Source organism: Rhinichthys klamathensis, unplaced genomic scaffold (assembly GCF_029890125.1).
Source record: "Rhinichthys klamathensis goyatoka isolate OS25496 unplaced genomic scaffold, OSU_Roscu_1.1 h1tg000095l_1, whole genome shotgun sequence".
Classification (NCBI taxonomy): domain Eukaryota; kingdom Metazoa; phylum Chordata; class Actinopteri; order Cypriniformes; family Leuciscidae; genus Rhinichthys; species Rhinichthys klamathensis.
The window spans coordinates 2,075,692-2,100,610 of NW_026606634.1; the positions used below are offsets into that span (position 1 = coordinate 2,075,692).

The window sequence follows — 24,919 nt, forward strand, 5'->3', positions numbered from 1 at the left end:
TGTCCCAATCTGAATGTGATCTTTGGTACTGTTATGCTAGTTTCCAACAAGCCAATCACTTCATTATTTTACCTTATACAGACGAATTAAAGAAAATTGTGATATTTGGTACTGTTATGCTAGTTTCCAACAAGCCAATCACTTCATTCTTTTACCTTATACAGACGAATTTTAGAAAATTCCTCAGAATTTTTTTTTTTACTTTGAAAAATATATCTAAAAGGGGGTATAGCTCAGTGGCAGAGCATTTGACTGCAGATCAAGAGGTCCCCGGTTCAAATCCGAGTGCCCCCTTTATCATGTCCCAATCTGAATGTGATCTTTGGTACTGTTATGCTAGTTTCCAACAAGCCAATCACTTCATTCTTTTACCTTATACAGACGAATTTAAGAAAAATGTGATCTGTTATGCTAGTTTCCAACAAGCCAATCACTTCATTCTTTTACCTTATACAGACGAATTTTAGAAAATTCCTCAGAATTTTTTTTTTACTTAGAAAAATTTTATCTAAAAGGGGGTATAGCTCAGTGGCAGAGCATTTGACTGCAGATCAAGAGGTCCCCAGTGCAAATCCGAGTGCCCCCTTTATCATGTCCCAATCTGAATGTGATCTTTGGTACTGTTATGCTAGTTTCCAACAAGCCAATCACTTCATTCTTTTACCTTATACAGACGAATTTAAGAAAATTCCTGGAACTTTTTTAACTTTGAAAAAATGTCATTGAGAGGGGGTATAGCTCAGTGGTAGAGCATTTAACTGCAGATCAAGAGATCCCCGGTTCAAATCCGAGTACCTGTATAGGGTAGCCTACAGTATCGAAGACGAACCTGTATAGTTTTCAGTCAAGATGGCGCCTTTGTCTGGCATGGCCGCTGCTGCGTCTCATCTATGTCGTTCTTATTTGTTTGTGTATGTCTTTTTTATGGTCACTTTAGCCCTGCCACTTTATCACTGTGTCACCGCTGTTCTGACATATGATCGTGATACCCTAATGAACATTGGAGTATATATGGAAGGACTCAGTAACAGCTGGGAGAGTTACAGTCAAACTTTTCCACCCCCACTGGTGTGCACACCCAGCTTATTTGATTGCCGTTTTTTACTTCGGGGTCGTGGAAATCCAAAGAAGAGACGAAGGAAAAGGGGTTGCAGAGCTGGCGTTCGGGTCGCGATGAGGCTGTCTTCGGCGATAGAGGTGCCCGGGCTTCTCTGCGGGCGGCGGCCGCGGTGGCTGCTGCCGGTTTTTCCTCGGTATATAGGTGCCTGGGGCGCTGTGTCGCAGGGTAGCCTACGGCTCGTCCTACCTGCTGGATGTGATCCCCTTTGGTCACCGTGGAGCGGAGATGGACTTGCAGTTGGGAAACTGCAGTTTGTGTCTGACCTGCCTGACCAGCGATTGGACCCACGACACCGCTGGAAATCACGTGACTGTACTAGGTGTTTGCGACCGCTACAACCTGCTACTAAGGAGACTGGTCTGCCATCATCGCTCCGTTTAGCGCTGCTAAATGCTCGTACTAAATGCTCGTACTAAAACATTGCGTACGGACAAAGCTGTAAATGTGCGTACGCACAAAAAAAAGCAGATGTATGAATCTCTGCGTACGAAGGATCCCACGCATATTCTCTTTGTACATCCCAATTAACGTAAAATTGAGCGCACATGCACGAGCACAACGCCCCACCCAGTCTCCTCCCCCAATTAAATTAATTTAAATATGGTAATTAGTCCAATTTGGCAAAAGAAACCTGCAAGAACATGGCTAAAGCAAGCAAGAAACGAAATTTCACTGAAAGTGTATTCTATGTCAATATACAGTAAAGTGTAATTTATTCCTGTGATCAAAGCTGAATTTTCAGCATCATTTCTCCAGTCTTCAGTGTCACATGATCTTTTAGAAATCACTCTAATATGATGATTTGATGACCAAGAAACATTTTTGAGTATTATCAGTGTTGAAAACAGGTGTGCTTCTGCTTCATATTTTCGTGGAAACCGTGATATAGTATTTTCAGGATTCTTTAATGAATAAAAACTTAAATCAAACAGATATAGAAATCTTATAATCTTTTGTAACATTATAAATGCATTTATTCTCACTTTTAAACTAATTCAATGTGTCCTTGCTGAATAAAAATATTACTTTCTTTTTTTATCCTTACTGACCGAATTAATGAAGTTTATTTTTTATTCCTTAAGCCAACGCTGCCATTGCTAGACGGGTTGTATCAATTTGGACATTTATATATGTTCTTACTTAATTGCATAATAGAATATTTTAATAAAACTCGTGTGACAATAATATGTCAAATAATTTATCAATTACAAATTATAAGCAATATCTGACAGCTGGTGGTGCGATAGAACAATTCGTAGTGTAATGTTTGCCAGTTCACTTTATTGCCTCTATGAGTCGCCAACGGACAAAAATCACGACAAATGTACGTACGCCAGACATGAAGTTTACTTGGAGGAACGCACATTCTTATGTTAATTTCACTGTTAGTACATCTGGCCGTGAACGCGAAAGCTGACGTACGCCGTGTTTTTGTGCGTACGCAGTGTTGATACATGAGGCCCCTGTACTTTGGGTCTTTCCTATCCGTGTTTCTTTTAAACTTGTGTCATTATTCGATGTCTCTACTCTATTAGATAAGCTGAAGCCATCTTATGGCCAGAGTGATGTTCTTCCAACTATGCTGTTTAAGCAGGTTTTTGATAGTATTGGCCCCTGCGTTGTAGAAATGATTAATACTTCACTTTTAACTGGGGTGGTTCCTGACTTTTTTAAACATGCTTTTGTTGAACCTGTTCTTAAGAAGCCCAGTTTGGACCCATTGCAACCTTCGAATTACAGGCCGATATCTAAACTCCCTTTTATGGCTAAGATTTTAGAGAAAGTGGTAGCAGAGCAGCTTACTACCTTCCTAGAGAATAATGATATTTTTGATAAATTCCAGTCAGGTTTTCGTAAAAAACATTCTACGGAAACTGCTCTGGTGAAAGTATCAAGCGATATTTTGATGTCTGCTGATTCTGGGAAGCATACAGTGTTGGTTTTGCTGGATCTTACATCTGCCTTTGACACCATTGACCACAATATTATGCTTAATAGACTACAGGCTCTATTGGGGATATCTGGATCAGCTCTGAAATGGTTTTCATCTTACCTTACTGGTAGAAGTTTTAGTGTTTATATAAATCAGAACATGTCAGATACTGCAGGTTTATTGAGTGGTGTTCCGCAGGGTTCTGTCCTGGGACCGACTCTTTTCCTTCTATATATGCTTCCTTTAGGTCAGATTATAAGCCAGTTTCAAAATGTCTCTTATCACCTGTATGCAGACGACATTCAGTTATATTGCTCGTTTAAGCCCAATGAGTTATTTAAATTATCATCTTTAATGAACTGTCTGAGTAGGATTAAGCAGTGGCTAAATGACAACTTTTTAATGTTGAATTCAGCTAAGACTGAAACTTTAATCATTGCCCCTGAGCAGAGCATCCCTCAGATAAAGAAACACATTTGTGACTTAGGTTCGTCTGTTCAGCCCAGTCTCAGGAGTTTGGGAGTTGTTTTTGATGCGGCCATGTCTCTGGAGAAACATTCAAAACATCTTATTAAAAACTGTTTCTTTAAAGGGATAGTTCGGCCAAAAATGATATTTAACACATGCATTACTCACCCTCAAGCCGTTCGAGATGCATATGTCAATCTTGTTTCAGACGAACACATTTTCAGTTATTTTAGAAAATGTCTTAGACCCTTCAGTGGATATAATGTGAAGCAATGGGGTCCACCTCCTTCAAGTCCCAAAATGTGCATACATCCTTCACAAAACGGTGGTTTTGTCGTAAAAATATACATATTTAAAACTTTATAAATGAAAATATCTGACTTCCGGCAACGATCGACGCGCGTTCACGGGTGAACTGAGTGTAGTTTTGTTTTGCTCTGCACTCTGGCTGCGCAGGCGCATTCGTTCTACGTCACGCCGGTTCCTACGCTACGTCATACCTCGTACGCCGACTTCCATCACCCGTGAACGCGCGTCGATCGTTGCCGGAAGTCAGATATTTTCATTTATAAAGTTTTAAATATGTATATTTTTACGACAAAACCGCACGGATTACCCTCAGAAGGCCTTCGTTTATCCCCCTGGAGCCGGATGGATTACTTCTGTGAAGGATGTATGCACATTTTGGGACTTGAAGGAGGTGGACCCCATTGCTTCACATTATATCCACTGAAGGGTCTAAGACATTTTCTAAAATAACTGAAAATGTGTTCGTCTGAAACAAGATTGACATATGCATCTCGAACGGCTTGAGGGTGAGTAATGCATGTGTTAAATATCATTTTTGGCCGAACTATCCCTTTAAGTTAAGGAACATTTCAAAGATAAGAGCCTTGGTGTCAAAGGCCGAGCTTGAGATGATCATTCATGCTTTTATCTCGTCTCGCTTGGACTATTGTAACAGTCTTTTTATCTGCCTTAATAAGAAGGATCTTGGTCGTCTTCAGACTGTCCAAAATTCTGCTGCTAGGCTTTTAACCCACACGAGTAAAAGGGCACATATTACTCCAGTTTTAGCTTCACTCCATTGGTTACCAGTGCTATTCAGAATGCATTTTAAAATTCTGGTCCTAACTTTTAGAGCCCTACAAGGACAGGCACCCTTATATATCTCTGACCTGATACAGCTGCGTACATCCTCACGTAGTCTGAGATCTACAGGTCAGAGACTATTAGTAGCCCCCTTTGCACATTTTAAAACTAGGGGGGATCGTTCATTCCAAGTTGTTGCACCCAGGTTGTGGAACGCTTTGCCTCCTTCCATACGCTGCTTGGATTGTGTGGAAAATTTTAAAAGTCAGTTGAAAACTTTGCTTTTTAAAGAGGCTTTTGATTAGTTTGGAGGATGGTTTGAGGCCGGTCTATTGTGTATGTGTTTGAGTGTTGCTTATTTTACTTATATTTTATTTTACGTTGTTTTGTGACTGAGATGTATTTATGAGAGCTGCTAATGCTTTCTTTTGTTGTGAAGCACTTTGTGATCTTCATCTGAGAAAAGTGCTATACAAATAAAATTTACTTACTTTTTTACTTACTTACCCCCTTTGCATGTCCAACTCCGACCAACTCTTTGGTGCTGATATCCTAGTTCACAAGCAAAACACTTTGTTATTTTCCTTCTACAGACGAATTTAAGAAAATTACTGGAACTTTTTTAACTTTGAAAAAAGGTAATTGAAAGGGGGTATAGCTCAGTGGTAGAGCATTTGACTGCAGATTAAGAGGTCCCCGGTTCAAATCAGAGTGCCCCCTTTATCATGTCCCAATTTGAATGTGATCTTTGGTACTGTAATGATAGTTTCCAACAAGCCAATCACTTCATTCTTTTACCTTATACTGGTGTAGTTGAGAAAATTCCTGATATTTTTTTTTTTACTTTGAAATTGTTTATTTGAAAGGGGGTATAGCTCAGTGGTAGAGCATTTGACTGCAGATCAAGAGGACCCCGGTTCAAATCCGAGTGCCCCCTTTATCATGTCCCAATCTGAATGTGATCTTTGGTACTGTTATGCTAGTTTCCAACAAGCCAATCACTTCATTCTTTTACCTTATACAGACGAATTTAAGAAAATTCCTGGAACTTTTTTAACTTTGAAAAAAGGTCATTGAGAGGGGGTATAGCTCAGTGGTAGAGCATTTGACTGCAGATCAAGAGGTCCCCGGTTCAAATCCGCGTGCCCCCTTTTGCGCATCCAACTCCGAATTTGTTCTTTGGTTCTGTTATCCTAGTTCACAAGCAAAACACTTTGTTCTTTTACCTTCTACAGACGAATTTAAGAAAATTACTGGAACTTTTTTAACTTTGAAAAAAGTACACCGAAAGGGGGTATAGCTCAGTGTTAGAGCATCTGAAATCGCACGACACCCTTGTGGATTTTCTGAATGGAATCGCAACCACAGGAAAAGGTGCCGACATAAAAGTTAAAGCTGTTGGACTTCACAAGGCCATCACAGAACTGACTTTCAAATTTCTTGCCTGTGTGATGTACAAAGTTTTGTGCCTGATGGATCCACCGAATAGGATGCTGCAAGCTGAACAAACGGATCTAATGACGGCAATTCGGCTCATTGGCAGCGCTTCTTCTTGCATTGAAAGTCTACGATCAGATGCAGAGTTTGCGAAACTGTGGGCTGAAAGTATAGGTGCAGATGATGCGGTTCCTGCCCCTCCGAAACGGCAGCGACAGGCCAGCAAGACTCTGCAAGACTACATTGTGGATGAAAGTTTTGGTCAGCGTGAAGTGAACATTGAACAGGAGTGCAAGCGGCTGTTTTTTAGCATTATTGACTCTGTTTTGGGGGAAATGTCCGTTCGTTTCAGCGAACGTAATGGCAACTACATGGCAGCTTTGGATGCACTGGACCCTGGTAGTGAGAACTTTTTGAATGCAGGGAAAGTGAAACTACTACTGGATTTAACGAACACCGAAATGGTGGAGTCTCAGTTCACTGTTGCACGTCAGTTTTGGCAAACACTGTCCACAGGCCAGGACGAGAAAGTGACATTGGTCAAACTTCTTTCAAAGGTAGAGTTCTCAACGGGCCTGAAAATTACAACCCGACCCGACCCGGCCCGTGGCTTTTAAAGCCCGGACCCGATGTAACCCGACACATCAACATGAATTATCTGCCCGAACCCGACCCGCGGCCCGACGCCACCCTTTTGATCGGTGAGTGATGTATGTAGAATAGAATGTATTCTATGACTGCTGCGCTTGACGCAGAGAGAGAGAGAGCCCCGGCCGCGCGCGCGCGCGCACTCTCACGTCTCACACATTCCGCCCATCCAGCTGACATAAACCACATTTCAATAAACGAAAAAAACTATCCAGTGATTAAATGTTTTCTGTATTGACGCAAATCTTGTGCGATGTCCTAAACTGCCGAGATAATCACACAACGCGCCGCCCCTGAGCAACGGTGATTTCACCTGCAGCAAGTTTACTTTTCACCAACTCCATCTTCTTCTCCGGGCTAAAGGCGTGCACGCAGCGGCGTCAGGTCTGCCCTTGCGTCGCGATGCACGTTGCACGCAGCAGCCAGACTTTCTTTACAGTGAACAGCAGCGATGAATAATAAATGTTTTTGTTTTCTTTCACTGTACAATTCAAAAGATTAAGCCCGAGGTCCGACCCGACCCGAGTCATTTGCAAATATTTTCGACCCGAACCCAGCCCGAACCCGCGGGTCCCGTCGGGTTTGTCGGGCCGACCCGACCCGTTGAGAACTCTATTTCAAAGTACTCCAGCGTTTTCCAAGCCATGCCAGTGGTGCTGACTGCCTTAAAACACGCACTAACATTTGGGGCATCGACTGCTATGTGCGAGAACTCTTTCTCAACGCTTAAGAATGTTTTTTTCTGAGCACAGACGCAGCATGTTGCATAGACGAAAAGCACATCTGATCCAGCTGGCATTTGAAAATGACCTAAGTAGAAAATTCAGAGATGAATGGAAAGAGTTACTGCTGAGGAGGTTTCACTCATCAAAGAGAAGATTGCAGCTCTACTGAGACTACAGGTAGCTTACGATCTAATATTTTGCTTGTGATTTAAAATAGAGACTAGGCCCTCAATACATAATGATGCCCTTAAAAGTGATCCAGAAACGATTTATGGTGAACAGGGAGAAAATAGCACTGTTAACTGTTTAGTGTTCTGGACCAATGGTGTTGCCTGCCTAGACGAGCACGAAGACACAGCTAAAGTTTGGACCAGGATTGTCGTGCACGTCTATACAACGCCACCTGGGTCGGTGAAAAGCCTCTATTGTCTCCCTCTTCACCGTAAATCGTTTCTGTATCATTTTTAAGGGCATCATTCTGTATCGAGGGCCTAGTACATACAGAATATATATAGTTTTTTGGACAAAATGAATAACTTTTAAGATGTGAATTTCAGTGTATATTTTTAGTAATTCTCAAATAATACTGTTTGTCAATGTTTATATTTTGTTTGTTTTTTGAAGCGTACTCGTTTTTGCATTATTATTATAACTACAGTCAAACCTCAGAGAAAGTTTTTTGTTACATACGTGTATGATTAAAATGTAATTAAAATGTAACAAAAATCAACAAGAATGCTTTATTTGCTTTGCTAAATGCTTTATTCAGCTTAATCCATCTGGATCTGATCTCATTTCAACCTCCTTTTTTGCTGTATGGTAATAGCACTACAAGTTCATTTGTGTAGGCTATAATTGTGTGTGTGACTGTGTGTGTGTGTGTGACTGTGTGTGTGTGGGTGTTTTGCACATTTTGTTGTGATTTCACCAGAACGAAACGTTAGTCTCCGCAACGGATTGAAGCGCGCGTGCGAGCCACAAGACAACAATGTATCTGCTTCACTGATCGAAGCGGCAAGCACTTTGATCACTTGATTTAAAAAAAAAAACACACATTTTAGCGCTAGAACGACTCTAATTTGACAAACGAACAAAATTAATGCTCTGCTAGTTAAATGGAGATGTTTTATTAATTTGTATTGGTACATCCGTGCCACAAAGATGTTTTAAAAAAGTGGTGGGGAGACCCTGGCAAAAAGTGGTGACGTGCGTTAACGCCCCCTCTCGGTATTTCAGACGCCCCCTCATCAGCGCTCGGCTGGCGCCGGCTCTGAGCTGAGTATCATCGGCATAACAGTGAAAACTAATTCCATGTTCCCTAATGATATCTCCTAATGGTAGCATGTACAGAGTGAAAAGCAACGGTCCTAGTACTGAGCCTTGTGGTACGCCATACTGAACTTGTGATCAATAAGACATATCTTCATTTATTGCTACAAACTGATAACGGTCAGATAAGTATGATTTAACCCATGCTAGTGGTCTATTTAAAAGAATGTTATGGTCAATAGTATCAAATGCAGCACTAAGATCAAGTAACACTAATAGAGAGATACAACCACGATCGGATGATAAGAGCAAATCCTTTGTGACTCTAATGAGAGCTGTCTCAGTACTATGGTACGGTCTGAATCCTGACTAAAAAACCTCGCAGATATCATTTCTTTCTAGAAAGGAACACAGTTGTGAGGATACTGCTTTTTCTAATATCTTTGATAGAAAAGGCAGATTCGAGATCGGCCTGTAATTGACTAATTTTGTATGATCAAGTTGCGGGTTTTTTAACAAGCGGTTTTATCATAGCCAGCTTAAAGATTTTTGGTACATATCCTAGAGACAAAGACGAATTAATGATAGTAAGAAGAGGATCTATGACCTCTGGAAGCATCTCTTTCAGTAGCTTAGTTGGTATAGGATCTAACATACATGTTGTCGATTTAGATGATTTAACAAGTTTAGAAAATTCGTCCTCTCCTATGGCATCAAATTTTTTCTCATGGAGACTACAATGCACTGTCTGATGCGATACTGTGGTAGACGGTTGCATAGTTATAATTTTGTCCCTGATATTATCGATCTTATAAGTGAAGAAGTTCATAAAGTCATTACTGCTGTGTTGCTTTGACACTTCTGAGCTTGAAGCTTTCTTTTTCGTTAGTTTAGCTACTGTTTCAAATAAATACCTAGGATTATGTTTATTTTCTTCTAATAGGGTTGAAAAATAAGCAGATCTAGCAGCTTTTAAAGCCTCTCTGTAAGCAATCAAGCTCTCTTTCCATGAAATCCGAAATACCTCTAGTTTAGTTTTCTTCCAGTTGCGCTCCATTTTTCTGGCTGCTCTCTTAAGGGCCTGGGTGTGCTCGTTGTACCACGGAGTTGGACTATTTTCTTTAATCTTCTTTAAGCGCAATGGAGCAACTGCGTCTAAAGTGCTGGAAAAGAGAGAGTTAAAAGTTTCTGTTGCAATATCGAGTTCTTCTAAGCTATCTGGGATGCTGAGATGATGAAACTGATTAGGAAGATTATTGATAAAGCAATCTTTAGTGGCAGAAGTTATAGGTCTAACGTATTTATAACACGGAGTCGGCTTTGCAGACTTGGCTAAATGTTATTTACATGAGACTAGACAATGATCTGAGATGTCATCGCTCTGCTGCAGAATTTCAACAGCATCAACATCTATTCCATGTGATAGTATTAGATCTAGAGTATGATTACGACAATGAGTAGGTCCCGACACGTGTTGTCTAACTCCAATTGAGTTTACAATATCTTTAAATGCCAATCCCAATGCATCTTTTTCATTATCTACATCATGTATATTAAAATCACCAACAATTAGTACTTTATCTGCAGCCAATACTAATTCTGATAGAAAGTCCGCAAATTCTTTGATAAAATCTTTATGGTGCCCTGGTGGCCTGTATACAGTAGCCAGCAGAATTCTCAAATGTGATTTATCGTTTACACTATATATTTTTACATTAAGAACCAACACTTCAAAAGAAGTATATTTAAAACTAGATTTCTTAGTGGTTTTGAAAATATTACTATAAATTACAGCAACACCTCCCCCTTTGCCTTTTAGACGAGGTTCATGTTTGTAAAGTTTCTGAATATGACTGACACAGCAAAGTAGCTTTCAGACCTTTATAATGAACTTCTCAATCTCCGTTACTGTAACTTTCATTTTCTTGTCAACACTCCTTTTCTTCTTTTTCTGAATCCCGCCGCTGCATCCGCAGACTCAACTCAACTATATAACTCTAACGCCCCCTTGTGGACTCGATAAACAATGTCTGCTTACAAACTAAAACACATCACATGTGGACATAATATAACAACGTCACATGTTATAAACCGTAAACATTACAATGTTTATAACTGTAATCTTGTGGGGTTGACTCATTTAAAGTAATATAATCATTTGGTTTTAACCAGGTTTCTGTCAAACACAGCACATCTAGATTATAGTCTGAAATCATATCATTAAAGTCCCCATGAATTCAAAATTGACCATACTTACTTTGTTTGCCTAAATTGATCGTTTTGTGGTGAACAATTCATCCATGCAAGTCAATCCACACAAAAAAAATTTTTGGCTTCGTAATCTTTAATCAAAATCTGAAATTTCCCCTCCCCTCTGCGTTGGAGGACCTTGCCTGATGACGTAGTTTTCACGGTTTGGGCGTCTTCTTAACATCCGTAATCACGCCCCTCCAACTGACAGTAGACAGGCTGAATGAAAACACCTACTTTTCTAGATCCAATCAGGTGCTAGTTGGGAAAAAAGCCACGCCCACCATTTTGCCTCATTTAGTATTCCGTTTCTCTCGGAAATACGTCACAACACTGGGGAAAAGTCGTTTGCAACTTCCGGTTCACGGGGACTTTAACTATGGATTTTGGAGTAAGGGATCGAATATTCAGCAACCCAAGCTTTATCATTTGCTCATCTGTATTATATCTGTTTTTTGTTTGTTGAACATCAATTACATTTTTAACTGACGTTTTTTGGATTTCCAAATTCGGGGAACAGACACAGTCTCTATATGATGATATCTAGGTGAAAGAGGCTCTATGTGATGGAATTTATCTGACCTTGCTGACGTGAGGCCGCTAGCAGAGGGTCGATTTAGGCAGTCTGTCTGCTTCCTGACAAGTTCTCTGACAGGGGGTATAGCTCAGTGGCAGAGCATTTGACTGCAGATCAAGAAGTCCCTTGTTCAAATCCAGGTGCCCCCTTTATCATGTCCCAATCTGAATGTGATCTTTGGTACTGTTATGCTAGTTTCCAACAACCCAATCACTTCATTTTTTTACCTTATACAGACGAATTTAGGAAATTTCCTCAGATTTTTTTTTTTACTTTGAAAAAAATTATCTAAAAGGGGGTATAGCTCAGTGGTAGAGCATTTGACTGCAGATCAAGAGGTCCCCGGTTCAAATCTGAGTGCCCCCTTTATCATGTCCCAATCTGAATGTGATCTTTGGTACTGTTATGCTAGTTTCCAACAAGCCAATCACTTCATTCTTTTACCTTATACAGACGAATTTAAGAAAATTCCTGGAACTTTTTTAACTTTGAAAAAAGGTCATTGAAAGGGGGTATAGCTCAGTGGTAGAGCATTTGACTGCAGATCAAGAGGTCCCCGCTTCAAATCCGAGTGCACTCTTTATCATGTCCCAATCTGAATGTGATCTTTGGTACTGTTATGCTAGTTTCCAACAAGCCAATCACTTCATTCTTTTACCTTATACTGGTGTAGTTGAGAAAATTCCTGATATTTTTTTTTTACTTTGAAAATGTTTATTTGAAAGGGGGTATAGCTCAGTGGTAGAGCGTTTGACTGCAGATCAAGAGGTCCCCGGTTCAAATCCGAGTGCCCCTTTTATCATGTCCCAATCTGAATGTGATCTTTGGTACTGTTATGCTAGTTTCCAACAAGCCAATCACTTTATTCTTTTACCTTATACAGACGAATTTAAGAAAATTCCTGGAACTTTTTTAACTTTGAAAAAAGGTAATTGAAAGGGGGTATAGAGCATTTGACTGCAGATCAAGAGGTCCCCGGTTCAAATCCGAGTGCCCCCTTTATCATGTCCCAATCTGAATGTGATCTTTGGTACTGTTATGCTAGTTTCCAACAAGCCAATCACTTCATTCTTTTACCTTATACAGACGAATTTAAGAAAATTCCTGGAACTTTTTTTAACTTTGAAAATGTTTATTTGAAAGGTGGTGTAGCTCAGTGGTAGAGCATTTTACTGCAGATCAAGAGGTTCCCGGTTCAAATCCGAGTGCCCCCTTTATCATGTCCCAATCTTGTGACTTGGTGACTTGGACTCGAGTCGCTATTTTTATGACTTGTGACTTGACTTGACATAAAATGAAATACTTGAGACTTGACTCAGACTTGGAAGTTAAAGACTCGGGACTTGACTTGACTTGAGACACGATGACTTGAATGACTTGAGTGTTAATCACATCATGTTTTCAGTTTGAATATAAAATATATAAATAATTTTTTTTTTTAAGTTGATCACGACACTATCATCAGTCATACCCTCTCGTACCTTACGCACACCACGCCCACTTAGATCCGATATCACATCAAAATGTCGGCCGGAGGGCTACCGAGGGTCATTGCTTTCGGCTTCAAGAATTATTCACACGATGGCAAAAGACGAACAGCGCTTTGCAAGACATACAACATTAACATTGCGGACAGCCAGACGACAACCTCCAATTTCGTCCGTCATTTGAAGAGCCATTCTGCCCAGTAAGTGCTTGTCAATTTGTTAATGTTAGATGGTAGTTAGCTAATGTAATAGCTAAAGTAACCATTAACCCTTTCACAAGTAAGTTTAAACTATTCTAACTGATCCCCCAGCGTGAGTTTTTCTAGGCGACCGTTATTTAGAACCTGTCACTCACTTTAATGTTTTCATGGTGACGCGTCATTGCTTGTCACGTGACACAGCGCAACCAGAACACAGCGCTGAATGAATTATCTGCTTTTATGTAATTTTTCCTGTTTTATTCAAAATGTTCACAAATGTATTAGCTATAACATGCAACACTGATATTCAGATTGTCAAATATGTGCAAGTGGATGTGTTTTGTTGTTTAAACACCTTTATAATGATCACGTTAGTTGAGCTATATGTGCGAATGGGCGGTGCCATGTTAACGTTAGTTTACAACACGTCAATTTCTCAACTTCTCACGAAATACATGAAAGTAAGTGACCGGTGAACTGGGAGAAGAATAGGGTAAAATGTAAAGCTACTTACACAATGTGTATCTGATATGAATAAAACGTGCGTCTTATTATAATGGAAAGGATTATTATTGACGCTTCCATAGACATCAGTGTATATTTTACAAACTACAAATATATTTTTTTGCTTGTAGTTATGTGTATTTAAATGTCTGAAACCTAAAATAAAAATGATGTGGTTGAAAACACTGAACAGTTCTGATATATGACAGCACTGAGAGCGTATGTCTCTGGCTCAGCGCCAGCCAACGCGTTTGAATTCATTGATAAATAACTTACACGAAGCAGAAGAGTGGGTCATATGTCTAATGCTTTTTGAAAACTTAAGGCTTTCTTCTTCATAAAAGAAGTCGGACATCACATTTTTGTATACATTTTTATTTCTTTAAATTAGTAAGCTACAGGACACCATCTTTCAAAACATGACCTGCGCGAAAGAGAAAAGTGAATGAATGTGTCATTGTTCCCAAATGCACTTCCGAATGCGCCTCTGTTCATTTCAAACCAAACTGACGCCCATAGATCAAAATCTGCTGGTAAAATTACAATAATAAGGTGACTTGACTTGGACTTGACTTGACTTGACCTACTACAAGACTTGACTTGACTTGACTTGACATAACCTGTGACTTGACTTGACTTGACTTGACTTGCCCAGGAAAAAAATACTTGGGACTTACTTGAGACTTGAAGGTTAAGACTTGAGACTTACTTGAGACTTGCACATGTGTGACTTGGTCCCATCTCTGCCTTATACAGACGAATTTAAGAAAATTGTGATCTTTGGTACTGTTATGCTAGTTTCCAACAAGCCAATCACTTCATTCTTTTACCTTATACAGACGAATTTAAGAAAATTCCTCAGATTTTTTTTTTTTTACTTTTAATAAATTTATCTACAAGGGGGTATAGCTCAGTGGTAGAGCATTTGACTGCAGATCAAGAGGTCCCCGGTTCAAATCCGAGTGTCCCCTTTGCGTGTCCAACTCCGACCAACTATTTGGTGCTGATATCCTAGTTCACAAGCAAAACACTTTGTTATTTTCCTTCAACAGACGAATTTAAGAAAATTACTGGAACTTTTTTAACTTTGAAAAAAGATAATCGAAAGGGGGTATAGCTCAGTGGTAGAGCATTTGACTGCAGATTAAGAGGTCCTCGGTTCAAATCCGAGTGCCCCCTTTTCATGTCCCAATTTGAATGTGATCTTTGGTACTGTTATGCTAGTTTCCAACAAGCCAATCACTTCATTCTTTTAACTTATACTGGTGTAGTTGAGAAAACTCCTGATATATTTTTTTTTACTTTGGAAATGTTTATTTGAAAGGGGTATAGCTCAGTGGTAGAGCATTTGACTGCAGATCAAGAGTTCCCTGTTTTTTTTTTTTTTTACTTTGAAAATGTTTATTTGAAAGGGGGTATAGCTCAGTGGTAGAGCATTTGACTGCAGATCAAGAGGTCCCCGGTTCAAATCCGAGTGCCCCCTTTATCATGTCTCAATCTGAATGTGATCTTTGGGACTGTTATGCTAGTTTCCAACAAGCCAATCACTTCATTCTTTTACCTTATACAGACGAATTTAAGAAAATTCCTGAAACTTTTTTTAACTTTGAAAATGGTTATTTGAAAGGGGGTATAGCTCAGTGGTAGAGCATTTTACTGCAGATCAAGAGGTCCCCGGTTCAAATCCGAGTGCCCCCTTTATCATGTCCCAATCTGAATGTGATCTTTGGTACTGTTATGCTAGTTTCCAACAAGCCAATCACATCATTCGTTTTCCTTATACTGGTGTAGTTGAGAAAATTCCTGATATTTTTTTGTTTACTTTGAAAATGTTTGTTTGAAAGGGGGTATAGCTCAGTGGTAGAGCATTTTACTGCAGATCAAGAGGTCCCCGGTTCAAATCCGAGTGCCCCCTTTATCATATCCCAATCTGAATGTGATCTTTGGTACTGTTATGCTAGTTTCCAACAAGCCAATCACTTACTTCTTTTACCTTATACAGACGAATTTAAGAAAATTGTGATCTTTGGTACTGTTATGCTAGTTTCCAACAAGCCAATCACTTCATTCTCTTACCTTATACAGACGAATTTTAGAAAATTCCTCAGATTTTTTTTTTACTTTGAAAAATTTATCTAAAAGGGGGTATAGCTCAGTGGCAGAGCATTTGACTGCAGATCAAGAGGTCCCTGGTTCAAATCCGAGTGCCCCCTTTATCATGTCCCAATCTGAATGTGATCTTTGGTACTGTTATGCTAGTTTCCAACAAGCCAATCACTTCATTCTTTTACCTTATACAGACGAATTTAAGAAAATTCCTGGAACTTTTTTAACTTTGAAAAAATGTCATTGAGAGGGGGTATGGCTCAGTGGTAGAGCATTTAACTGCAGATCAAGATATCCCCGGTTCAAATCCGAGTACCTGTATAGGGTAGCCTACAGTATCGAAGACGAACCTGTATAGTTTTCAGTCAAGATGGCGCCTTTGTCTGGCATGGCCGCTGCTGCGTCTCATCCATGTCGTTCTTATTTGTTTGTGTATGTCTTTTTTATGGTCACTTTAGCCCTGCCACTTTATCACTGTGTCACCGCTGTTCTGACATATGATCGTGATACCCTAATGAACATTGGAGTATATATGGAAGGACTCAGTAACAGCTGGGAGAGTTACAGTCAAACTTTTCCACCCCCACTGGTGTGCACACCCAGCTTATTTGATTGCCGTTTTTTACTTCGGGGTCGTGGAAATCCAAAGAAGAGACGAAGGAAAAGGGGTTGCAGAGCTGGCGTTCGGGTCGCGATGAGGCTGTCTTCGGCGATAGAGGTGCCCGGGCTTCTCTGCGGGCGGCGGCCGCGGTGGCTGCTGCCGGTTTTTCCTCGGTATATAGGTGCCTGGGGCGCTGTGTCGCCGGGTAGCCTACGGCTCGTCCTACCTGCTGGATGTGATCCCCTTTGGTCACCGTGGAGCGGAGATGGACTTGCAGTTGGGAAACTGCAGTTTGTGTCTGACCTGCCTGACCAGCGATTGGACCCACGACACCGCTGGAAATCACGTGACTGTACAAGGTGTTTGCGACCGCTACAACCTGCTACTAAGGAGACTGGTCTGCCATCATCGCTCCGTTTAGCGCTGCTAAATGCTCGTACTAAATGCTCGTACTAAAACATTGCGTACGGACAAAGCTGTAAATGTGCGTACGCACAAAAAAAAGCAGATGTATGAATCTCTGCGTACGAAGGATCCCACGCATATTCTCTTTGTACATCCCAATTAACGTAAAATTGAGCGCACATGCACGAGCACAACGCCCCACCCAGTCTCCTCCCCCAATTAAATTAATTTAAATATGGTAATTAGTCCAATTTGGCAAAAGAAACCTGCAAGAACATGGCTAAAGCAAGCAAGAAACGAAATTTCACTGAAAGTGTATTCTATGTCAATATACAGTAAAGTGTAATTTATTCCTGTGATCAAAGCTGAATTTTCAGCATCATTTCTCCAGTCTTCAGTGTCACATGATCTTTTAGAAATCACTCTAATATGATGATTTGATGACCAAGAAACATTTTTGAGTATTATCAGTGTTGAAAACAGGTGTGCTTCTGCTTCATATTTTCGTGGAAACCGTGATATAGTATTTTCAGGATTCTTTAATGAATAAAAACTTAAATCAAACAGATATAGAAATCTTATAATCTTTTGTAACATTATAAATGCATTTATTCTCACTTTTAAACTAATTCAATGTGTCCTTGCTGAATAAAAATATTACTTTCTTTTTTTATCCTTACTGACCGAATTAATGAAGTTTATTTTTTATTCCTTAAGCCAACGCTGCCATTGCTAGACGGGTTGTATCAATTTGGACATTTATATATGTTCTTACTTAATTGCATAATAGAATATTTTAATAAAACTCGTGTGACAATAATATGTCAAACAATTTATCAATTACAAATTATAAGCAATATCTGACAGCTGGTGGTGCGATAGAACAATTCGTAGTGTAATGTTTGCCAGTTCACTTTATTGCCTCTATGAGTCGCCAACGGACAAAAATCACGACAAATGTACGTACGCCAGACATGAAGTTTACTTGGAGGAACGCACATTCTTATGTTAATTTCACTGTTAGTACATCTGGCCGTGAACGCGAAAGCTGACGTACGCCGTGTTTTTGTGCGTACGCAGTGTTGATACATGAGGCCCCTGTACTTTGGGTCTTTCCTATCCGTGTTTCTTTTAAACTTGTGTCATTATTCGATGTCTCTACTCTATTAGATAAGCTGAAGCCATCTTATGGCCAGAGTGATGTTCTTCCAACTATGCTGTTTAAGCAGGTTTTTGATAGTATTGGCCCCTGCGTTGTAGAAATGATTAATACTTCACTTTTAACTGGGGTGGTTCCTGACTTTTTTAAACATGCTTTTGTTGAACCTGTTCTTAAGAAGCCCAGTTTGGACCCATTGCAACCTTCGAATTACAGGCCGATATCTAAACTCCCTTTTATGGCTAAGATTTTAGAGAAAGTGGTAGCAGAGCAGCTTACTACCTTCCTAGAGAATAATGATATTTTTGATAAATTCCAGTCAGGTTTTCGTAAAAAACATTCTACGGAAACTGCTCTGGTGAAAGTATCAAGCGATATTTTGATGTCTGCTGATTCTGGGAAGCATACAGTGTTGGTTTTGCTGGATCTTACATCTGCCTTTGACACCATTGACCACAATATTATGCTTAATAGACTACAGGCTCTATTGGGGATATCTGGATCAGCTCTGAAATGGTTTTCATCTTACCTTACTGGTAGAAGTTTTAGTGTTTATATAAATCAGAACATGTCAGATACTGCAGGTTTATTGAGTGGTGTTCCGCAGGGTTCTGTCCTGGGACCGACTCTTTTCCTTCTATATATGCTTCCTTTAGGTCAGATTATAAGCCAGTTTCAAAATGTCTCTTATCACCTGTATGCAGACGACATTCAGTTATATTGCTCGTTTAAGCCCAATGAGTTATTTAAATTATCATCTTTAATGAACTGTCTGAGTAGGATTAAGCAGTGGCTAAATGACAACTTTTTAATGTTGAATTCAGCTAAGACTGAAACTTTAATCATTGCCCCTGAGCAGAGCATCCCTCAGATAAAGAAACAAATTTGTGACTTAGGTTCGTCTGTTCAGCCCAGTCTCAGGAGTTTGGGAGTTGTTTTTGATGCGGCCATGTCTCTGGAGAAACATTCAAAACATCTTATTAAAAACTGTTTCTTTAAAGGGATAGTTCGGCCAAAAATGATATTTAACACATGCATTACTCACCCTCAAGCCGTTCGAGATGCATATGTCAATCTTGTTTCAGACGAACACATTTTCAGTTATTTTAGAAAATGTCTTAGACCCTTCAGTGGATATAATGTGAAGCAATGGGGTCCACCTCCTTCAAGTCCCAAAATGTGCATACATCCTTCACAAAACGGTGGTTTTGTCGTAAAAATATACATATTTAAAACTTTATAAATGAAAATATCTGACTTCCGGCAACGATCGACGCGCGTTCACGGGTGAACTGAGTGTAGTTTTGTTTTGCTCTGCACTCTGGCTGCGCAGGCGCATTCGTTCTACGTCACGCCGGTTCCTACGCTACGTCATACCTCGTACGCCGACTTCCATCACCCGTGAACGCGCGTCGATCGTTGCCGGAAGTCAGATATTTTCATTTATAAAGTTTTAAATATATTTTTACGACAAAACCGCACGGATTACCCTCAGAAGGCCTTCGTTTATCCCCCTGGAGCCGGATGGATTACTTCTGTGAAGGATGTATGCACATTTTGGGACTTGAAGGAGGTGGACCCCATTGCTTCACATTATATCCACTGAAGGGTCTAAGACATTTTCTAAAATAACTGAAAATGTGTTCGTCTGAAACAAGATTGACATATGCATCTCGAACGGCTTGAGGGTGAGTAATGCATGTGTTAAATATCATTTTTGGCCGAACTATCCCTTTAAGTTAAGGAACATTTCAAAGATAAGAGCCTTGGTGTCAAAGGCCGAGCTTGAGATGATCATTCATGCTTTTATCTCGTCTCGCTTGGACTATTGTAACAGTCTTTTTATCTGCCTTAATAAGAAGGATCTTGGTCGTCTTCAGACTGTCCAAAATTCTGCTGCTAGGCTTTTAACCCACACGAGTAAAAGGGCACATATTACTCCAGTTTTAGCTTCACTCCATTGGTTACCAGTGCTATTCAGAATGCATTTTAAAATTCTGGTCCTAACTTTTAGAGCCCTACAAGGACAGGCACCCTTATATATCTCTGACCTGATACAGCTGCGTACATCCTCACGTAGTCTGAGATCTACAGGTCAGAGACTATTAGTAGCCCCCTTTGCACATTTTAAAACTAGGGGGGATCGTTCATTCCAAGTTGTTGCACCCAGGTTGTGGAACGCTTTGCCTCCTTCCATACGCTGCTTGGATTGTGTGGAAAATTTTAAAAGTCAGTTGAAAACTTTGCTTTTTAAAGAGGCTTTTGATTAGTTTGGAGGATGGTTTGAGGCCGGTCTATTGTGTATGTGTTTGAGTGTTGCTTATTTTACTTATATTTTATTTTACGTTGTTTTGTGACTGAGATGTATTTATGAGAGCTGCTAATGCTTTCTTTTGTTGTGAAGCACTTTGTGATCTTCATCTGAGAAAAGTGCTATACAAATAAAATTTACTTACTTTTTTACTTACTTACCCCCTTTGCATGTCCAACTCCGACCAACTCTTTGGTGCTGATATCCTAGTTCACAAGCAAAACACTTTGTTATTTTCCTTCTACAGACGAATTTAAGAAAATTACTGGAACTTTTTTAACTTTGAAAAAAGGTCATTGAAAGGGGGTATAGCTCAGTGGTAGAGCATTTGACTGCAGATTAAGAGGTCCCCGGTTCAAATCAGAGTGCCCCCTTTATCATGTCCCAATTTGAATGTGATCTTTGGTACTGTAATGATAGTTTCCAACAAGCCAATCACTTCATTCTTTTACCTTATACTGGTGTAGTTGAGAAAATTCCTGATATTTTTTTTTTTACTTTGAAATTGTTTATTTGAAAGGGGGTATAGCTCAGTGGTAGAGCATTTGACTGCAGATCAAGAGGACCCCGGTTCAAATCCGAGTGCCCCCTTTATCATGTCCCAATCTGAATGTGATCTTTGGTACTGTTATGCTAGTTTCCAACAAGCCAATCACTTCATTCTTTTACCTTATACAGACGAATTTAAGAAAATTCCTGGAACTTTTTTAACTTTGAAAAAAGGTCATTGAGAGGGGGTATAGCTCAGTGGTAGAGCATTTGACTGCAGATCAAGAGGTCCCCGGTTCAAATCCGCGTGCCCCCTTTTGCGCATCCAACTCCGAATTTGTTCTTTGGTTCTGTTATCCTAGTTCACAAGCAAAACACTTTGTTCTTTTACCTTCTACAGACGAATTTAAGAAAATTACTGGAACTTTTTTAACTTTGAAAAAAGTACACCGAAAGGGGGTATAGCTCAGTGTTAGAGCATCTGAAATCGCACGACACTCTTGTGGATTTTCTGAATGGAATCGCAACCACAGGAAAAGGTGCCGACATAAAAGTTAAAGCTGTTGGACTTCACAAGGCCATCACAGAACTGACTTTCAAATTTCTTGCCTGTGTGATGTACAAAGTTTTGTGCCTGATGGATCCACCGAATAGGATGCTGCAAGCTGAACAAACGGATCTAATGACGGCAATTCGGCTCATTGGCAGCGCTTCTTCTTGCATTGAAAGTCTACGATCAGATGCAGAGTTTGCGAAACTGTGGGCTGAAAGTATAGGTGCAGATGATGCGGTTCCTGCCCCTCCGAAACGGCAGCGACAGGCCAGCAAGACTCTGCAAGACTACATTGTGGATGAAAGTTTTGGTCAGCGTGAAGTGAACATTGAACAGGAGTGCAAGCGGCTGTTTTTTAGCATTATTGACTCTGTTTTGGGGGAAATGTCCGTTCGTTTCAGCGAACGTAATGGCAACTACATGGCAGCTTTGGATGCACTGGACCCTGGTAGTGAGAACTTTTTGAATGCAGGGAAAGTGAAACTACTACTGGATTTAACGAACACCGAAATGGTGGAGTCTCAGTTCACTGTTGCACGTCAGTTTTGGCAAACACTGTCCACAGGCCAGGACGAGAAAGTGACATTGGTCAAACTTCTTTCAAAGGTAGAGTTCTCAACGGGCCTGAAAATTACAACCCGACCCGACCCGGCCCGTGGCTTTTAAAGCCCGGACCCGATGTAACCCGACACATCAACATGAATTATCTGCCCGAACCCGACCCGCGGCCCGACGCCACCCTTTTGATCGGTGAGTGATGTATGTAGAATAGAATGTATTCTATGACTGCTGCGCTTGACGCAGAGAGAGAGAGAGCCCCGGCCGCGCGCGCGCGCACTCTCACGTCTCACACATTCCGCCCATCCAGCTGACATAAACCACATTTCAATAAACGAAAAAAACTATCCAGTGATTAAATGTTTTCTGTATTGACGCAAATCTTGTGCCATGTCCTAAACTGCCGAGATAATCACACAACGCGCCGCCCCTGAGCAACGGTGATTTCACCTGCAGCAAGTTTACTTTTCACCAACTCCATCTTCTTCTCCGGGCTAAAGGCGTGCACGCAGCGGCGTCAGGTCTGCCCTTGCGTCGCGATGCACGTTGCACGCAGCAGCCAGACTTTCTTTACAGTGAACAGCAGCGATGAATAATAAATGTTTTTGTTTTCTTTCACTGTACAATTCAAAAGATTAAGCCCGAGGTCCGACCCGACCCGAGTCATTTGCAAATATTTTCGACCCGAACCCAGCCCGAACCCGCGGGTCCCGTCGGGTTTGTCGGGCCGACCCGACCCGTTGAGAACTCTATTTCAAAGTACTCCAGCGTTTTCCAAGCCATGCCAGTGGTGCTGACTGCCTTAAAACACGCACTAACATTTGGGGCATCGACTGCTATGTGCGAGAACTCTTTCTCAACGCTTAAGAATGTTTTTTTCTGAGCACAGACGCAGCATGTTGCATAGACGAAAAGCACATCTGATCCAGCTGGCATTTGAAAATGACCTAAGTAGAAAATTCAGAGATGAATGGAAAGAGTTACTGCTGAGGAGGTTTCACTCATCAAAGAGAAGATTGCAGCTCTACTGAGACTACAGGTAGCTTACGATCTAATATTTTGCTTGTGATTTAAAATAGAGACTAGGCCCTCAATACATAATGATGCCCTTAAAAGTGATCCAGAAACGATTTATGGTGAACAGGGAGAAAATAGCACTGTTAACTGTTTAGTGTTCTGGACCAATGGTGTTGCCTGCCTAGACGAGCACGAAGACACAGCTAAAGTTTGGACCAGGATTGTCGTGCACGTCTATACAACGCCACCTGGGTCGGTGAAAAGCCTCTATTGTCTCCCTCTTCACCGTAAATCGTTTCTGTATCATTTTTAAGGGCATCATTCTGTATCGAGGGCCTAGTACATACAGAATATATATAGTTTTTTGGACAAAATGAATAACTTTTAAGATGTGAATTTCAGTGTATATTTTTAGTAATTCTCAAATAATACTGTTTGTCAATGTTTATATTTTGTTTGTTTTTTGAAGCGTACTCGTTTTTGCATTATTATTATAACTACAGTCAAACCTCAGAGAAAGTTTTTTGTTACATACGTGTATGATTAAAATGTAATTAAAATGTAACAAAAATAAACAAGAATGCTTTATTTGCTTTGCTAAATGCTTTATTCAGCTTAATCCATCTGGATCTGATCTCATTTCAACCTCCTTTTTTGCTGTATGGTAATAGCACTACAAGTTCATTTGTGTAGGCTATAATTGTGTGTGTGACTGTGTGTGTGTGTGTGACTGTGTGTGTGTGGGTGTTTTGCACATTTTGTTGTGATTTCACCAGAACGAAACGTTAGTCTCCGCAACGGATTGAAGCGCGCGTGCGAGCCACAAGACAACAATGTATCTGCTTCACTGATCGAAGCGGCAAGCACTTTGATCACTTGATTTTAAAAAAAAAACACACATTTTAGCGCTAGAACGACTCTAATTTGACAAACGAACAAAATTAATGCTCTGCTAGTTAAATGGAGATGTTTTATTAATTTGTATTGGTACATCCGTGCCGCAAAGATGTTTTAAAAAAGTGGTGGGGAGACCCTGGCAAAAAGTGGTGACGTGCGTTAACGCCCCCTCTCGGTATTTCAGACGCCCCCTCATCAGCGCTCGGCTGGCGCCGGCTCTGAGCTGAGTATCATCGGCATAACAGTGAAAACTAATTCCATGTTCCCTAATGATATCTCCTAATGGTAGCATGTACAGAGTGAAAAGCAACGGTCCTAGTACTGAGCCTTGTGGTACGCCATACTGAACTTGTGATCAATAAGACATATCTTCATTTATTGCTACAAACTGATAACGGTCAGATAAGTATGATTTAACCCATGCTAGTGGTCTATTTAAAAGAATGTTATGGTCAATAGTATCAAATGCAGCACTAAGATCAAGTAACACTAATAAAGAGATACAACCACGATCGGATGATAAGAGCAAATCCTTTGTGACTCTAATGAGAGCTGTCTCAGTACTATGGTACGGTCTGAATCCTGACTAAAAAACCTCGCAGATATCATTTCTTTCTAGAAAGGAACACAGTTGTGAGGATACTGCTTTTTCGAATATCTTTGATAGAAAAGGCAGATTCGAGATCGGCCTGTAATTGACTAATTTTGTATGATCAAGTTGCGGGTTTTTTAACAAGCGGTTTTATCATAGCCAGCTTAAAGATTTTTGGTACATATCCTAGAGACAAAGACGAATTAATGATAGTAAGAAGAGGATCTATGACCTCTGGAAGCATCTCTTTCAGTAGCTTAGTTGGTATAGGATCTAACATACATGTTGTCGATTTAGATGATTTAACAAGTTTAGAAAATTCGTCCTCTCCTATGGCATCAAATTTTTTCTCATGGAGACTACAATGCACTGTCTGATGCGATACTGTGGTAGACGGTTGCATAGTTATAATTTTGTCCCTGATATTATCGATCTTATAAGTGAAGAAGTTCATAAAGTCATTACTGCTGTGTTGCTTTGACACTTCTGAGCTTGAAGCTTTCTTTTTCGTTAGTTTAGCT

The 24,919-nt window shown here is 40.3% G+C and overlaps 11 non-coding genes across 11 annotated transcripts; all 11 read left to right on the forward strand.

Moving 5' to 3' along the window:
- Nucleotides 1-222: 222 nt before the first annotated feature.
- trnac-gca (transfer RNA cysteine (anticodon GCA)) lies at nt 223-294 on the forward strand. Its single transcript has one exon. It is a non-coding gene; the product is annotated as a tRNA-Cys (tRNA).
- Nucleotides 295-5,478: 5,184 nt separating this feature from the next.
- Nucleotides 5,479-5,550, forward strand: trnac-gca (transfer RNA cysteine (anticodon GCA)). The gene has a single exon. It is a non-coding gene; the product is annotated as a tRNA-Cys (tRNA).
- Nucleotides 5,551-5,692: 142 nt separating this feature from the next.
- On the forward strand, nt 5,693-5,764 carry trnac-gca (transfer RNA cysteine (anticodon GCA)). Its single transcript has one exon. It is a non-coding gene; the product is annotated as a tRNA-Cys (tRNA).
- A 6,049-nt stretch (nt 5,765-11,813) lies between these two features.
- trnac-gca (transfer RNA cysteine (anticodon GCA)) lies at nt 11,814-11,885 on the forward strand. Its single transcript has one exon. It is a non-coding gene; the product is annotated as a tRNA-Cys (tRNA).
- A 358-nt stretch (nt 11,886-12,243) lies between these two features.
- On the forward strand, nt 12,244-12,315 carry trnac-gca (transfer RNA cysteine (anticodon GCA)). Its single transcript has one exon. It is a non-coding gene; the product is annotated as a tRNA-Cys (tRNA).
- A 2,294-nt stretch (nt 12,316-14,609) lies between these two features.
- Nucleotides 14,610-14,681, forward strand: trnac-gca (transfer RNA cysteine (anticodon GCA)). The gene has a single exon. It is a non-coding gene; the product is annotated as a tRNA-Cys (tRNA).
- Nucleotides 14,682-14,817: 136 nt separating this feature from the next.
- trnac-gca (transfer RNA cysteine (anticodon GCA)) lies at nt 14,818-14,889 on the forward strand. Its single transcript has one exon. It is a non-coding gene; the product is annotated as a tRNA-Cys (tRNA).
- A 232-nt stretch (nt 14,890-15,121) lies between these two features.
- Nucleotides 15,122-15,193, forward strand: trnac-gca (transfer RNA cysteine (anticodon GCA)). Its single transcript has one exon. It is a non-coding gene; the product is annotated as a tRNA-Cys (tRNA).
- A 658-nt stretch (nt 15,194-15,851) lies between these two features.
- On the forward strand, nt 15,852-15,923 carry trnac-gca (transfer RNA cysteine (anticodon GCA)). Its single transcript has one exon. It is a non-coding gene; the product is annotated as a tRNA-Cys (tRNA).
- Nucleotides 15,924-20,811: 4,888 nt separating this feature from the next.
- Nucleotides 20,812-20,883, forward strand: trnac-gca (transfer RNA cysteine (anticodon GCA)). The gene has a single exon. It is a non-coding gene; the product is annotated as a tRNA-Cys (tRNA).
- Nucleotides 20,884-21,025: 142 nt separating this feature from the next.
- On the forward strand, nt 21,026-21,097 carry trnac-gca (transfer RNA cysteine (anticodon GCA)). The gene has a single exon. It is a non-coding gene; the product is annotated as a tRNA-Cys (tRNA).
- Nucleotides 21,098-24,919: the final 3,822 nt, after the last annotated feature.